Source organism: Lipotes vexillifer, unplaced genomic scaffold, assembly GCF_000442215.2.
Source record: "Lipotes vexillifer unplaced genomic scaffold, Lipotes_vexillifer_v1.1 scaffold761, whole genome shotgun sequence".
Classification (NCBI taxonomy): domain Eukaryota; kingdom Metazoa; phylum Chordata; class Mammalia; order Artiodactyla; family Lipotidae; genus Lipotes; species Lipotes vexillifer.
In genome coordinates, this window is record NW_006796275.1 from 1,433,703 (window position 1) to 1,452,481 (window position 18,779).

General features: G+C 33.9%; 1 pseudogene; it reads right to left on the reverse strand.

Annotated features, from left to right (window-relative positions):
* The window catches only part of LOC103083646 (protein lin-28 homolog A pseudogene), a 137,554-nt pseudogene extending 123,235 nt beyond the window's left edge, over positions 1–14,319 (reverse strand).
* Between the last annotated feature and the right edge of the window lie 4,460 nt (positions 14,320–18,779).

An 18,779-nucleotide genomic window follows, 5' to 3' on the forward strand; every position in this document is an offset into this window, starting at 1 on the left:
TAATTAAGATTACATTAAAAATTAGTGCTTCAGTTGCACTAGCCACATTTCAAGTGCTGTAAAAATTGCATGTACCTAGTAGCAACTATATTGGACTATGCAGATAGATAATTTCTATCATTAGGGAAAGTTTTTTTTTTTGGGAAAATATTAATAGGCTATTCTCAATGATATATCTCTCCTCATTTCCCCTCTTTGCAACTGCAGGAAACTCAAGTTCACATAAAATGTATGTTAGGGCAGTCTCTGTGTGTGTGTTAAAGTGTGATTGTTTTATAAATTCAACTACATTTTGTTTTTCTCAATCAAAAGTATCTCATGATTTTTTAAATTTCTTCATTTTAATGCTGTATAATGTCCATGATAAGATGTTAGATTGATTTTCAGTTCCTTTACCCGTCTACTATCTTTGTTTTTTAGGTTTGGCACTCTGTGTTTCAGGGGTGAGTTTGGCCACTTCAGATATCAATGAAGCAAACAACCTTTTATATAAAGTTTTATATTTTGGTTCTTTCATTTCTATAGGAGAAAGTCCCTGGAGTAATTTTTGGGCATGAGCTATGCTTTATTTATTTATTTTTGATAGGCTCTCTAGACTATCTTTTTTCCCAAAATGGTTGCAGCAATTCATATTTCTACCAGTAACACAAAAGACTGTTATTCACTGAATGCTATACTGCTCAAATCAGTCTGCACGGTGTTTGATATTTCATTTTTTCTTTGCTTCTCTCTCTGTGATTTCTAATGAATTTTGCCATTATGGTTTTTGGAATTTTGATATGCTTGAGAATTCAACAGTTTCTCTTTTTGTTCTTACTTGCATATTTTTAAGTTTGTAGGAATCTTCCATATAGTACACTTTATTTCTCTTTTATTTCCTCAACTGCACTTTATCTAATCACTGGTTATTGTACTTTTTTCCATATAAAAACTTAATTTTTATATTATAAAATGTATTTGTCTTTTATTTTATAACTCACAGAATTAATGTGTTCATTATTAGCATATTCCTCTACCCTGGGGTTTTATATGTGTTCTGTTTGATATTGCCCTGAGGGTTATATTTTTTTCAGTTTGCATAACTTTAATATATTTAGAGTTTATGTCTTTTGTTGTCAAATTCGATTATTTTTATTTATACTTTAGATTTGAGTAAATTATTTTCAATATTTAATTAATTTAAATATTTTAAATTATTTAAGTTTAACATATGGTTTGTTTTTAAGACTTTTATATTTTAAGGTCTACTAAATTAAATTTAGGGTTATCTGCATAATGACTGTATAATATTACTTGAGTGATAAGAATTCTTAAAATGTAACTACTTTGACGACTATATAGACTACCTGTGTTTTGCTTGAGTGTTATGACTTTAGACGTCTACTGTAAAATTCTTGTGTCTTCACTGAAAATTATGCCTTGTCTTTCAAGTACACCTGAATAGACTCCTGACTTCAGGACCAACAAGTTCATGACATGAGATGTTTCCAGTGAAGACGATAGAATTGATAAGACCCATTACCTAAGCTTTGCCGTTCCTTTTGACTATTTCATCTTTGACAGATGGTAAAAGTGTATTTAAAGCACAGTTAAGGTTTTACTTACATAAATATTTAAATAAACAAATGATCAAAAGAAAGGAGATAAAAATCACTACTCCTATGATCTCTCTTATGTGTGTGTGGATTTTTTTAATGTGATAGTATCATCTTTATTCTTTAATGGTATGTTTTTAATAATTTTAATATATAATCAAATATTCCCATATAAAATAAATTTTAATGTTTACCTAATATTCTACCTCATTTTGCCAAAAATTTATCCAGTAAATTTTATTAGATATTTATATTTCAAATTATTCTCTTTGAAAAAGATATAAATTATTTGTCCATATACTTATTACCTTGGGAGTAATCCCTAGATTCTTATTCCACAATTACTTTTGTATTGTTAAATTCCTTCTAAAAATAATTGTGTTACAGTGACAACCTATGGTGGAAATAATTAAATGTTGTTGTCTACTTTATTTGGAACACCAGATTGTATATGTTAATAATAGTTCTTAAAAAGCAAATGCTATTGAAAGACTGAAAAGTAAATTCACATAAACTAATAGTTACTTCTAATCTTTTTCATCTCTTTCTCCCTACAAATAAGAAATTTCTTGATATTTCTGTATCTAATCTAATATCTATTGCAATGCCTGCCACAGACTATATGCTCAATATATTTGGAATAAATTAATGTTTATGATTTCGGTCTCACAAATTTGGACTAAAAAGTAATTCTACCTTTCTTTTTTTTTTTTTTAATACTGAGACTGTATTACTTATTTGGAAATCCAGTCTTTTCCTAAAATTCTCTTAATCACCTTTAAAAACTCTTACACAGGTTCACAGTTGTATGCAGGAAATAGAAAATGAGAAAGCCTCCTCATATCATACAGAAACAACCCTTTATAATTTTTTTGACCTGCCTGATGATTACTGCAGCCTTCAAGACTAGTTCACTGACTTTTTCAAAGCAGCAGCCTGGAGTCTGCCTCTGGTATGAGTTGAAGAAATGCCTCCATTAACCACTACTGCTGAAACTTGTTCTCATCAACCTCTGGCTTGTGGGGCTTGAGACATAGTACAATCATCTGCTCATTTACTCAAGCTCTTGTGGCTCTCAAACATAAAGGAGGTCACACTTTCCCAAGTCACACACGGTGAAGGCTGTCTCATATCAAAAAAGTGCTTGGTCCCCAATATTATCAATACTTCCAATTTGCAGAAAAGTGCACATACCACAGAGACTTGTTTTATTCTCCTAGCATGTGGTCAACAACTCTGTGAGTTATGCCAGGCCATTCTTTGACCAAATAATCACTCTTCAGTGTCCAACTAACCATGGTGAGTTGCCCAGAGGACCTAATTCAGTCTCACATCTATGGTGAATTATTTCTCAGGGACTGCAGTGGCCCTTTCCTTTAAATCATCTTGGTCAGGGTAAACTAATTCATCCAAAGGGTTTCTTTTTCAATAAAGTTTAATTACCAAGAGACAGAATTGAGAAACCCTTGACCTTGTAGGCAAATTTGCACTACTACAGTCCTAAAATAGCCAAGTTCTTTGGTGAGGAGCACCATGACAACATACACTTAAACAGAGTTTACACCGTGTCATCAGAATGACCTGATATACAGTTCCTCGTGAAAATGGGAAAACATTCTTGCCTTGCAACAGGGGGTATTCACATAGTTATTTCTAGGGCAAAGGGATACTTCTCCAAAATGAATTGATGTTTCCAGTTTTAGACAGAAAAAAATAATGACTTTTAAGTGATAAAATGTGGTGCCAAAAAAAAAATCTCCACAGGTGCCTTTTTTTTTTTTGTTTTAAACAATGAATAAATAAAAACCAATTTTTAAAAAACAAAACAAAAGCATATATATATATATATATACTTATATAAAGTCTTATTGTATTGATATATTTGACAAAGGAGTTTGGTTGGTTGGAAGATAAAAGTATCACACTTAATGAGTATTTCAGAAAATTATAATGACTGGCTTTTAAGATCATTCCTGGCTGTAGGTGACTAACCTTACTTAATGAACATTTTGTGGGTCTGTGCCCACATTTCCTTTATGCCTGTTTTCTGTCCTTACAGGACATGAAAATATTTCACAGTCACTCTATAAACAGGGAACTAATCTGTTAATGTCAATGGAAAGTTTATTAATGTGTAAGTTATATAGCCTACATCCACACATATGTCATATCATGTGACAAGCCATCGTTTGTTATACAACCTTTCATGCTCAGACATATGTCGATTAACAGAGTAGAGGGTGAACATATCAAAAATGAATTTTGTGAAAGGTTATTTTCTGAGACAAGTAAATTGTTAAATTACTTAAATAAATATTTAAAGTAAGAATGCTTACAGATCTGCTTGCCTCTCACAGTGAGCACTGGAATAATAGCTTACTTATCATTAGTAATGATTTCACACTATGTTAAACTGAATATTTTCCATGATTACATTTCAGTTAAAAAAATAGATAAACTATTAGATTTATAACTTCTGGAGCTAAGTGACACAGTAAACAAGGTCAGAAAAATAATATATTTCTGTACCTGTAAAAGAAAACTTTCATTCCTTAGATATCATGTTAGGATGGTAAACTGAAACCAGTACGCTGCTTGCATAAAAGTTTAAGGACACACTTCTGACATATTGATTTTTACTCAGGTGGTTTTTTTACGCAGTAAATTTTGCTAACGTGGAACCTGAGGAGCATTAGTCTATTTTTCCCCCTTAGAAAAAAACATCATTCTACTAGCACCTTTCAAAATAGATACCTGTTTTTAATGGAATAAATAAATAAAAGAAGTAAAATAAAATTACATGTTGAAATTGTTAAAACTGAGGAAATACTTAAAATATTTAAGTCTTTCATGAAAAATGCTACTTAACAATTCTAAGTTAGTATAAGTATGTAACAAATGCTATTAGGGCTTTATTAATTGGTTTCCTTCTTTCCTTTGTTGTTGTTGTTCAAGTCTTTCAACTTCCACAAAAACTGTGAAGTACTTTAAAGTACATTGAATAAATATAATTGAATAAATGTCATAAGTAAAATATGGAGAGTAAAATTAAGTAACTTCAGTAAGAAAACATAACAATAAGTCTTTTCTTAGGAAATGCCTACATTTCCTTATGATAAATTACAACGAATTAACTATTCATTTTGAATGATTGGCTACAATACCAGTCATAATAAGATTTACATTTAAAATTTTAGATTTAACATGTTTTCTACTTATATGTAAAATCTCTTTTTAAAAAATTTTTGAGTGGGAAATACGATTGAATATACATATCTACTTTTTATTTTCCTTTGGAAAATATTATCTTGATGATAAATATTGCTTTCTTCTAGGTAAACACATACACACACACACATACACACAGAGTCAACTAAAATGAGTTAGTAAGTGTGGAACTTATGCAGATAAAAAAAGGAAAATTGAACACTAAGTGTACCCAAAATATTTGTGAAGCATACTACTATATTATCCAAATTATTTTTCATAAATATTAATCAGTTTATGTTATGTATCTCTTATACTCAAGATTTGGTTGACTTCTAGTTTACCAGTCCTTTGTTGTAAATTTTAAATGATAAAGGACAATATTTAAAAAGAAATAGTAATTATATTTGTAAATACTTTTTTTTTTTTTTTTTTTTGCGGTACGCGGGCCTCTCACTGTCGTGGCCTCTCCCTTTACAGAGCACAGGCTCCGGACGCGCAGGCTCAACGGCCATGGCTCACGGGCCCTGCTGCTCCGCGGCATGTGGGATCTTCCCGGACCGGGACCGGGACCCGAACCCGTGTCCCCTGCATCGGCAGGCGGACTCTCAACCACTGCGCCACCAGGGAAGCCCGTAAATACTGTTTTGTATAAGATAATGTAAATGTGAAATGAGAGAACATTCTTTTAAGGTGGTTTTGTAAAACTTTGTAAAAAAATACAATGTGTAAATGTTAATTTATAAATTAGTGCTTATTTTTTAAATGACTTGGGCATCATGGATCTACATGCATATGTCTCTCTATAAAATATGGAGGTATATACCTCTCTATTTGGGTAAGAAGAAGCAGATGTATACAGTAAATTGTATACAGTCCAGATAGTTCAAGAAACAGTAAGATTTGTATTAAAATAGGAAGAATTATAGCAGTAGTCACACACCAAATGAAGAAGTAAAGGGTTTGAAGCCTGTTGACCATCCTTAGAAGAGTTTTGTTTGGATTTCATCCCCGTTTTCCAGGTGATAAATCCTTTGGATACCTATAGTAATTATAATGTCATGAATTTGTCTTCAAATGAGATTTTGTGCCCTGGGACAAAGGTTTAATTGACATGGGGAAGAGGTTCATGTAGAAGACAGGCAGATGGAAAGTGTTGGAGAAGGGAAAAACGTGATCCTATACCTCTATGTCATATATAAAGGTGGATTTACTTGATAATTTTGAATTTCGACAGACATCGGTTTTCAAATAATGGAGTGAATGTAGTTGCCTTTGGGTTTATTCAAATACCAGTTGAATACCTCTGTACTAATTGGAAACAATACAGCTGATAGAATTTGATTTTGTGCTAGATATTTGAGGCTTTCTACAGTCATAGGGCTAGGCTTCCAACTAACAACCAGGGGCAATTTGGAGGGAAGTTTTTTTTTTTTGCTCCCATTTGCTTCATAATATATTTTGGTCAGGATTTTATCTTCACCACTTCACTCACTGTGTCTTGGAAGAATTCCTCAATAAGTTCCTAATTATGGACACATTGGGCTCATTAGATTCTTCTGCTTTATTCATTTCTCACTAATATTTCTATTATGAACTTTCTTCTTATTGTTGCCTCTACCTTGGCGTTTGAAAAGCTATTCTCACTGGGTCTTCACTGATGTTTTGGTCCTCTCATTCTATATGACAACTTAATCACAAACTCTGTATCCTCATCCTGAAGTATTCTTTTCTGAAGTCTAATAAAATGGATCCAACATCAGTGGCTCAGAAATATCAAGAAGTTGTTATATCCCATATTGTACTCACATCACTAGCAGTAGCAACAGAGCTCCTTTCCTTGCTCAATTGTCTTCATCAGAAAGAGTGTCATCTTCATCATCATCTGTCAAAGAAGCCAAAAACTGGGACTCATCCTAGACACTTCTCATTCTTGTTTCTCCTACATCAACTTAGTCACTTGTTTCCACACATTTACTTTTATAACGTTTTTCAAAACTCAGCTCTGACATCTATTTTGTTCCTCTCACATGGGTTATTGTAGTAGATTCCTAATTGTTCCTGTGCCTAAAAAATCAATTCTTTACTATATTATACCCTAAACATACCTCTAATACATCATTAAACATCCTTAAACACAGTGAATACATAAGTTTACTGATTTTCATAGGTAAACATTATATTTATCTTTGTAAGCGTTGTAGTGCGTAATACACCAAAACTGCTCAATGTCTGATAACTAAATTTAAATATTCTGAATTCTTCAAAGCTACAGTTGGTATCTAGACCCAGATATATTTATTTATACATGTGGCAGCCATGAAAAAATGCCTCTCAATCTCTGTCTTCAGAGAGTACGGTTGACTGATGGCTCCAGCTGCTACACTCTGTGATTCATCACTGTTCACAATGAGGCCACACTTCCCACAGATTTCAGCCCATGACTCATCATGGCAGGAATATTAAGTTAGCCCTGTTCTTGGGAGACATAGGACTCTACTGAGGAGTGATGTTGGCTCAGGAATGGACTTTCTGAACACTCTTAGACCTGATTTGCCTTCTAAGAGACTTTCACTCAAACTTTCTTCCTTCCCTCTTGCCTTTATCTGGGGTCAGATCAGCATCAAAGACTAGTAGCTCTCCCAGCCTTTCCTTGTTCCTTTCCCTTTTCCTTGTTAGGCATTGCCCTTAATAAATCACATGCATGGCTTATTCAGTCTAGCTGTCTGCTTCAGAGAGCATCAAGACTAAAACAAGTGGTACCAGAAGTGTTCCAAGAATACAGGTGGTAAGATGGGGAATCTGGGACTGGCTATAAACCATGCATCAGAGTTGAGGTACAATTGTTAGGTAAGGTGCTGAGTGCCCTAATACAAGATAGTGACTCAGCTGCTAAATATTTTGCTGGCTGTTACCTTGGAAAATTTCCAGCTGTGGGGAATGCTGCAGCAGATGTGATGATTCAGGCATTCAAAAATATGGGGGACAGAGAGCAGATGGGAGGACAGAGCCTATAAAGTAAAGAGAACTAGCTGGTTACTGCTACGTAGTATTGGTATCAACAGAGCAATATTAAGAGACTAAGGGCAAGAAGTTAATAGCTAAGAGGCCAGAAGGTCTTTAAAAAGGAGCTTATCTCTAGAAAAGTGGAAAAAAAGACTGAAGTTGAGCAGCACGCTGTAGACCTATTTATTAAAGTTGGAGATCTCCTCAGACATTTAGATGCTCAGTGCTCACAGATCTGTTATGGGAAAAATCCAGATCCTGAAATATGGGGTAGGGGCATGTGCATGGATATACCTGTATATGTTGATTTTCTGGACTTCCAGAGGTTGCCTACCCTTCCTAGTAAGAGCTAGCACTGTGTTCTCCTGGAAGTTGCTGTAGAAGAAGAGAAGGTGCTGCCCCACAAGGCAAGAGGTTTTCTCCTCAGGAGCTACCCCTATATCCTTTTCTGATTGCCAGAATAATGATAGCAATAAATCCCAGGAAATCCTGCCTTGGAACGCACTGAACCTAACATAGGAAAGAGACCATAAACAAAAAGAGTTGCAAGAAATAGTCATCATGTTTGGACTGGAGCCAGGGGTGTATTCCTAGGATTTACTCCTAGGGTTCTTGATCAAGGAGGCCAAAATGTAAGAGTAAGCAAGCAACTACTTATTGAACTGGGGATCTCTTTCCCAGGACATAGTTATTATCTTAGGAGAGACCTCAAAGTATTAGAAAAAAAATTGCTACTGAGGAGGCCCTTAGAAACCTGGGAAAGGTAAATAGTGAGCACTAAAGCGGTGGGGGTGGGGGAATGTTTGCATTGTCCTAGGAGATGGTATAGAAGAAGGTGGTTAAGAGAAGTGGGTATACTGGAATGGATATATTAGATAAGGTCAGGATACACATCACAGATTTATATTCCACGAAAGAGCCCAGAACCATTCACCAAGAATATGAGGTAAGAGGGGCATCAACAGTACTCTACAGAACAAGGCTGACATAGAAGAGGCAGCTGCAGAGTTGGATGATAGGGCTTAAAAATAACAGAGGTCAGAATTCAGCACTTAACTGCCAGGAGGCTACAATTACTGTTATGACTGACAAGGTCAAAAGGAAAGATAAAGCACTTAACTGACAAAGATTTGTGAAGATAGTTAAAGGTGTGCAGCCTTCCTTAAGAGCAAAATAGAGTAGCAACCCCCAAGGATGAGGCTTAATTTGTCACCAAGTGGCCTGTTGTTCTCCTTGAGCAATAGTGCATGCAATATCCACAGATCAACATTGATCTCTGTTCTGACAGGTAGAACATTCATAGACAGAGTAGTTAGACCTGCCTTGGTATATGGGAACTCTTACTGTTGGGCCCATATTTAACTTAAGTCTTGGCCATCAGGGCTGTTTAGTTCATGGGTCAATAGTGTTGTTTTAGTGTACTGATATAGGACAGATGTATTTTTTAAAATTCATGGATTTATATTGATATTTCAATTTTATATTTAGTACTATAGGATGTTTACTTGATTTTTTTTTTTTTTTTGCGGTACACGGGCCTCTCACTGTTGTGGCCTCTCCCGTTGCGGAGCACAGGCTCCGGACGCGCAGGCTCAGTGACCATGTCTCACGGGCCTAGCCTCTCCGCGGCATGTGGGATCTTCCTGGACCGGGGCACGAACCGGGGCAGGCGGACTCTCAACCACTGCGCCACCAGGGAAGCCCTGTTTACTTGATTTTAAACTTTAATTTCTTTGTTCTCTTGTACTGAAAATCTAGTAAGCATAACTACTTATTTGTTTTATCTATGTATAAACAAATTTTCATATATACAGTTTCAAAGTAATAATGACAGTATTGTTTTGAACAATAAGAAAGCAGAATAAATTTTAAGATTTACTTGAAGTTTTATTTGATTATAAAATATATTCAGCTAAGAATAAAATGTAGGAATACAGTGTTCTGAAGACACTGGAAATAATTCCTTCTCCAGTGTGACTAAGCAAACAACTTGATGTATAGTTAGATTTATTTGTTTTGATTTCCTATCAATTTTTAGAAATCTTTTTTCTTATTGATTTGATCCTGAATGAATTCATAAACTACAGTCACTATTGTTCTTTACCTAAAATTCTCACATCTGTTAACTTTGAAAAAACTATTTGATTGAATTATAAACATACATTACAGGAAAATACATAGGTTATATGTATACCTCAAAACCATGGGAGTATATAACCATGCAAGCACCACCCAGGTTAAAAGCAGAAAAATGCAATATTAGAATATCCCCAGAAATAGCCTTAGTGTGCCTCACAAATACCCCTGCCTCTTTCCCGACATTTTTTATGATCATTTTTTGCCTATTTTTGATATTTATATAGTGAGATTTGAACACATAGTAAGACATCATGTTGTTGCAGCATATATTTATTTTTTAAAATTTACTTTGCTGATAGTATTGTATTTTTAAAGTATTTCATTATTCCTGTATCCATTCTATTGTTGATAGATTATATTCAGTTTTTGGATGTTTTTCATGTCTTTCAAATGTCTTTTGCTGCAATATGTATGCATATCTTCAAATTTCGAAGATAAATCTTAATGTATTACCAAATAATTTATACCAGTTTTACAACTTCCCCAGCAAGCTATGAGGATTCTTATTTCTTCACTTTCTTGCCAATGTTTCAGATTGGCAGTCTATTTTCAACTTTAGTATTTCTGTTTTATTTATGGTGTTATTATCTCGTTCCCCTGGTGACTAAAGTAATGGAGAAACTTTTCATATATTTACTAGCAAATTGTACATTCTTCTTTTTGAAGTGTCTGTCTAAACCTTTTCTCTATTAAGTTTTCTGCCTTTTCTAATTAATTTATAGGTATTCTTTATACCTCCTTGATGAGACACTTGTGGCCTATATGTGCTATAAATACCTTCTCTACTCTATGATTTTGACAGCACACAACAGAAGTCCAGAAACAGACGTCCATATACACAGTCATTTGATTTATGACAAAGAACTGTGAAAAAGAGCTGAATTTTCAATAAATAGTGCTGAATCTTTTGTATTCTGTAAGGAAAAAAAAAAGTGAAATTTGATGTTTATATCACTCCACAAACAAAAATTAAATCCAGGTATAAAAGGCAAAACAAAAACATTCCTAGAAGATAACACAGGAGAATATCTGCATAACTTTGGAGTAAGAACTGGTTACTTAAATCAGATGAAGAAAACACTATCATAAAGGGAAAGATTGACACACTATATTAAAATCAAAAATGCTATTCACCATTTAAATGAGTAAGAAGCCAAAAATTGACAAGGTTCAAATTTCAATAAACATTTTATTCTACTGATATTAAATGTCCTACTTTTTCCCCAAAATATGTATTTCTTGCTCAATATATTTCTTTCATTGTTCATGATTCTTCTTTCTTCTTTTATTATATAAAATATACTTTTTATCATCTCTTGATATTTCTCTATTTTTTACATTCTTGGGGGGGGGCTATGACCCCTCCATATATTTGTTTTTGGAAAACCTTTAAAGAGTTCAGTAATCCTTGATCAATGTAATTTTTGTTCATAACTATATCTTAAGCAAGAAATTATTTTTCTGTTTCTATATTACAGAAAAATTTCTACAAAAAGAGTATTAATTCCCTGTGTGCTACCAAGATCCCCAGTTTCCTCCGGTTGTAAACTTTTAAACTGGATTCTTATATTCTACTTAAGAAAACTGCCTTTGAACTTTATACTCTTGTGGCATATGGATTGGAGTTTTCTTTCCTGATAGGAGAATCCCCTCACAAAGCAAAGTCTCACCACAGACAGTGTATCAGTTTGCTAGGGCTGCCATAACAAAGTACAACAGATTGGGTGTTTTAAACAACAGAAATTTATTTTCTCACAGTTCTGGAGGCTAGAGGTCAGATGTTAAGGTACTTGCAGGGGTGGTTTATTCTGAGGCCTATCTCCTTGACTTGTAGATGACCACTTCATGTTCACATGATATTCTCTCTTTACATATATTTGTGTCCAAATTTCCTCTTCTTAGAAGGACAACTATCATATTGGATTAGGGCCTACCCTACTGACCTCATTTTAACTCACTTACTACTTTAAAGACTCTATCTCTAAATATGGTCACATTCTGAGGAACTAGGGGTTAGGCTTTTAACATATACATTTTGGGGGACAAAACTCATCCCAGGACAGATGGGATGCTTTATTAACTTGAACATTCCTTTTATTGAGACTGCCCTTCCAGGATCTTATATATATATATATATATATATATATATATATATATATATACAGGAATCAGATGCCTGTCACTGCCTCACACACCCAATACCTCATCACCATTTGTGACATAACATTAAAATAATATCCTTAATTTTAAAGGTATATATCTCTTCCTGAAATGCCTCACTTTGCTAGATAACTACTCTGAATTTAAGACATTCTTTCATTTATGTTGTGTGATTTTTCACTTTATTTCTCTTGAGAAGGTTTCAAACATGATGCAGCAATTTTGTATTTTCATTTGATAACATGCATATATCTGTTCAGCCTAACATGTTGGTTGGTAGAAACAAAAGAGAGTACATCACTGCTGAAAACCATTTGGAAATATATGTCAACATTGCTGTTAATGTATTAAATGACAAACACTAGTTCCAAAATAATATATTTAAGATCTATCTATCTATCATCTACCTACATATCTACTTAAGTAAAGAGGGAGAGAGTTTTTAAAAGGAATGTTAGAAAGACACTTTTATACTCTAAGGGTTAATTGTGGTTAAATTGGGGAGGCTAATGGTGATGTAAAATTAAGGGGATATAAAATTTCCCTTTGTCTGAATGATTCCTTTGAACCCGCTTTTTAACTCTTCACAGTGAACATCTGCAGTCTGAGTATACTTACACTGGACTTTTGTTTCTAAAATAAACTTGAATTATTTTGTCAGGATTTGCCACACTTTACAAAAATGTCCATGAACCCAGTAATTCTATGTCTAATAATATATCATGAGGTAGCAAAAGGAAAACTGTATAAACAAATTCATTCCAGCTACAAAATATTTGGAAAATCCAACTGTCTGACCAGTAGATTACCTATGAATAGTTTATATACAGTTGTGTAAATGCTATGTAATTGTTAAAATATTGATTACTTGTAAATTGTAATAGTGTGGATATAAAATTATGTAAAAAAATGAGACCACTATAATGTGTATGTGTAAATGTTTGTGTACTTACACACATACATATATTTGTGCACACACACATGCTAAGTAAAATTGTCACTTGCCATCTACCTCTACAAGGGTTAGGTCACTAGCCATTGCAGTCATTGACCTTCAATGACCTTCAACACTCTGAAAAGAGTTCAGGGTGGAGATCAGGAAGGACGTACTCTGTGCTCTGGGAAAAACTGACAGAACAGAACCTCAGATAATTAGATATTTTAAGGAGGAGATTTATGAGCCCGATTTCTTGCATCTTCTCATATCTAGAAAAGTACTAAAATCAGTAACGGAGACATATGCTCATATGCCTCAATTTGATGTGACTGTTTATTCCTTTAAAATAAAATAGACTATACACATATGTTAATAACTAAATGGAATAGTTTTTCCTATCTATTCAACAGATAAATTACAAATAGGTGAATAGTTTTGGCAGCATGTGATAAAAATCTATTGAATTTATGTTTTAAACAAAGTTAAGAACTATTTAACTTAAATAGGACTAACTATGCTATGGAAACAGAACTAACCAGGCAAAGCAGAGGTATATGAAATATTTGACCTCTCTAACAAAACAGCTATGAATACTAGTGGAATTTGCCTCTACGGACAAAAATAATTTACCTTTGTTATTTAATATTACCTATAAAATGGTGAATAGGACATCAGAATTACCACTGATGGAACCAACGTTTTAGACATTCTATTTTAAAGCCATTGGTCAAAGTAAATCTAAGCAGAAAGTGCAATGGGGGGAAAAAGTCATGGAGCAGAGAAAAATGTGATAACTTGCTGCTTGGGGCTTTGTGTTTTTGCCCTGAAGTTTGTAGCCTCTTCGCTCCTGCTGCATCATTCAGCAGAGAAGCCACTTCCTGAATATATTTAATGATATTCTAAAATAACACTTTTCTAGGAATCCAAAATGCCCCTGACAGCAAGAGGTAACCAAACATTCAGTCAGCTAAGATTCAATTTTAGATCTTCATGGAACACTATGACACATTATTTAAGAAAAAAAAATCCTTTATGCATTGCTGATATTCAGCCAGCAAGCAAGACTACATCCATATTGGTTTTTAAAATACTGAAATACTTTCGCCCTTTTGATAAATAGGTAATGCCTCCTGTTCCCAAACCCACACATTCTGACTGTGCCATCATTACACTAAGGGTCTTGGGTTCTCCACTAATATCCTCTGTACCACCCCACAGTTCAGCAATCAAATTGTTAATCCTGGGTACAGAAAGGTCTTCCTGTTCCAGCACCATGCTGAATGTCTATCCTCATTTATTAGTGACCATGTTGTGTTGGAGGTTGAAAACTTTGAATTTCAGCCCTTCTTATATGTAGTTATGTAACAGTTTAAATTATGTTATGCATACTTCAAGGTTACTTAATATTTCTTCTTTTCATTCTTTTTTTTTTTTTTTTTTTTTTCGTTATGCGGGCCTCTCCCTGTTGTGGCCTCTCCCATTTGCGGAGCACAGGCTCCGGACGCGCAGGCTCAGCGGCCATGGCTCACGGGCCCAGCCGCTCCGCGGCATGTGGGATCTTCCCGAAACGGGGCACGAACCCGCGGCTCCTGCATCGGCAGGCGGACTCTCAAGCACTGCGCCACCAGGGAAGCCCTCTTCTTTTCATTCTTTAAAAAAGTTTTTCAGTGACTGTGTGTATCTCTAAGTTCTATCTGCTACAAGAGGTTTTCACATTTGACCTCTACTCCCCTGTGAGTTCCCCCTTTGTAATGAGCGTATGTACTAGTCCCATTTAACTGTCTATGATAAACATCTAGCAATTTCTAGGCTGCCATAACTTACTTGAAGGAAAAGGGTTCAGCCTGGAGGATGACAGTGTCCCGGATAGCTTTCAGGCTGGGTCCTTGTCAACCAGGAACGTGATTATTCCTGAGGAGTCTCCATCCTGATCTTTACTCACCAATACAGAGCCTACTTCTTATCTGATACTGCCAGGACTGCTTTCCATTTTCTTTGACAATAATTTGTGCTGAATGATGCCCTCTTCTTCAAAAAAAAATCAAGATAGAAAAATATGATTTTGATAGTGAAAATTATTGATGATACTTATGAACTGTGATTCAGCAACCCAGTTATACAAGGCAGTTTAAATATTCAAATAAAGGAAAAAGAGCAAAAATAATTTTTGATATTGTGAAGTTAGGCTTTCACATATCTGGGAAATGCTAATCAGAGGAGAGATGAAAAGAACATAGGCCTACATGCTCAATATATGTGTTCTGAATGGATGAATTAATTCAGGAAACCATGGATAACTGTACACATGTTGGAATGCTAAAACTGCTATAAATGCATAATATACCATTGAAAACTATATTTAATATACCCTCATACATTTCAGGGTTATTCCTTTTGTAAAAATCCATCTCTGATTTTTAGATGGATGCTGAAGGGAAGATTGATTTGCTTATACACACACATGTCATAACATGTCTTTTTCTAAAGCCGTAACATAGACCAGAGGGAGAAAAATGTCTCAGCTTAATGATTAGTAAAGAAGACCCTGTTCTGTTTTTATTCAAACTATTAAAATAGAACCTAAATTGGAAGTATATTATATAAATTATTTATTGTTTTGATACACTTGTAACTCATGAGAGGAAACATCGAAAGTATAATTATCAATAAGTAAGCAAGACTATGTGGAGAATGTGGAAATCCAAGAAAATTATATGATGTCATAATTGCAGATATCTCATTCAAATCAAATATGTTCCCATCATTGTAGTATTTTGTTTTTAAGTTTCTCTTGATAACAGTGTGTTAATCTAGAGCTACAGATGAATATTCATATACTCTGGACATTGGAAAATAAATGGTTAGGTAGAGAAAAAATTAGATGCTTCCAGTAGTGTGTCTTGGTGTGACGTGATTAAAGCCCAGTGTCCATAGTATTATATGAGGAGCCCTTTATCTACTTTTACTCTGTATAGAGTTTTTGAGGTATTATACACAGATGAAACAAAACAAGAAAGGCTTCACTCCCCCAGAATATTTATCACTAGCTAAGAATTAGTTTAAAAATGCTGGTGTAGAAGTTTGATCCAATTTGGAGGAGACATTTTAGGTAAAGTAATGCTGAGTCACAGCCAAAAGACAAAGAAACCCACAGGAGTCACTTTCTCTCATTTCACCCACCTATGTCACCTCTGCAACCTGACCAGAAAGTGTATTTGAAATACAAAGGGTGCATAAATATTTATTTCCATGATTCAGGTACAACTAGTGTAGACACAAGGCCTGTCCTGAGTGTAGATATTTGGGCAAAGAAACCTGCTTGCCTTAAGGGAAGTCTTACACAGGGCTGTGGGAGAAAAAAAAAAGGGAAATATACCACATATAAAAGCTTTCAAATATTTAATGGCTTTAAAAACTCTTTCCACCAAGACTATGGTCAAGTTCAAAGTTCTTGAATTTGGAAATCCAGATCAACCTTATTCTTAAAGTGTGAGGTTCAGAGAGATTTAGCAGTAGGAGTAGGGATGGTGGTTTAATGACACATGCTATAACAATTTCTGACTAGTTGATTGGTATTGATGATTAAAATTAGAAACATAGGTTGCAGTCAGATGATTGAGCATCATAAATTCTAGAATACATAATCGAATTTCAGCCCATTGGCAACAGAAAGTGACTGATGACTTTGAGCAGAGGAGTTAAGTGATAAAAAGGGTAATTTATAAAAATTAATCTAAAGGAAGCTTGTTAGTTGAGTTGGAGTGGGGAAGACACTGAGAATGAGAAGGATGTTCATCTTGAACTCTTAGGATTTTTTAACTCTTTTCTTTTTGAGCTTATTGTACATATTTTTGTTTGTTTCTTTGCAAATTTATACAGAAATAAGTGTGTCTGGTTTGTCTCATTATGTTAGTTCAACTTTCTATATAACTAAATAACTAAGCCCAATTTAATGTTCATTTATCATCCTTGATTTTAATTACTGCCTGGCTTATTTAACAATGTCACAAATGTTTGTCTAAACAGAATAGAAAATAGCCCTTAATCTTTTGACTTACATTCTCATATCACAAACATGTTTCCCTATTTCTTTATCAAGAAAGCTATCTATTTACATAGTAGACGGTAACTAAAAAGCTAAATGGAACTGACAAAGTAGTGGAAAAGTAACCACTAATAAGTTACTATAAGAATAAACCAGTCTAGATTGAACTCTTAACAGTTCTTCAGAGGGAAATATAAGAGAAAAAATTGTACATATTTGAATTTGTCATTCAAAAATATTCCATAAATATGGTAACTCATTTAATATATGGCCTCAATTTATTTTATTGGTAACAATTGTGCAGATGATTACTATAAAATAAGTAGAAAATTCAACCAAGCCAAAATAGAAAGCTATAAATTATATAGGTCCACCAACCAGATGTGGCTTGGTATTTGTAGTATATCTTCATCTGTGACTACATCTATGTCAAGACATGTTTATGTTGTCTAAAATGAGGAATATGAGTGTATATACAATCAAAAAGCCAAATTCTATGTATTTTTTAAATCTTTGAAACATTAAATTACTACGTGAACATATATGTAATAGATATATGTCTGCAACATAAATTTTAGTTCCTGAAACTTTTATTCATATGAATCCCAGGCAACTTACTTGAGCTATCCTCTAATATTAGATGTTTACACTATATTTTTCTATTTATAAACCATAATAAATAGCATATTGTAGCCTTGTCTTATAGCAGAACCTTTACTCATATACTTAATTATTTGTTATTGCTAGATCCCTAGAACTAGATTTACAAGGTCAAAGGGAATGTGATATATAAATATAGTTTTACAAGTTGCCTATTGTCCATTTTTATTCTGATGTTATTTTGCTTGATATTTCCCTTCTCTTCTCCCCTGATGCTTATTCATTCTTCATCTCTCAAGTTAAAAGCTACTGTAACTGAAAGGCCTGCCCTGAACAACTTTTGAACGGTATATTGATTTTGTTATATTTATTATAACAAACTTTAATGTTTTTTTCATAGCACTTCTCACAGTGTTTAACTATACAATTGTATGTGCTCTTAATTTGATTGATTCATTTTTCTTTCTCTAATTAGCATGCAATCTTTTAGAGAGTGGGAAATCAGTTATCTTTGATTTTGTTACTCAACAAATAATCAGTGTAGGAAATATTGTAGGTCTTCAACAAGTATCTATTGAATAACTTCATGGCTGAGTTTATGCAAGGGGGAGATCTGCTAAGAGATAACATTATTATAACCACTGTACTGGAGTTCAGGAATAGGACACCAGATCCTTGGAGAGCTATGTCTTAAAAAGAGAACAGGAGAAACTTGCCTTAAAGACTCTGGGGGGCTTTTAAATACAACAGACACTTATTAGTCTTCACCTTACATGACCTTTTTATGCCATTTGACAGTGCTGACTTTTCACTTCTTAAAAATCTTTCCTTCCTTGGCTTCCCTAATTCATTATTTTATAATTTTCCCCCAATTTTTCATCTTGGATGAGCTTCTTTTAATATAATTATAAATGATAGGTAGATAGAAGAGAGAGTCATTATTTAAGCTCACAGATCACATATACCTCAAAGTAATCAAACACTGATGCAAAAGAAATAAAAAGCCACAAAATTCAGACAGAATACTTTGTGCTAAAATAGAGTAAATATTTAAAATGCTTACATTTCAAAAAGGAGTTCCCAAGATTGA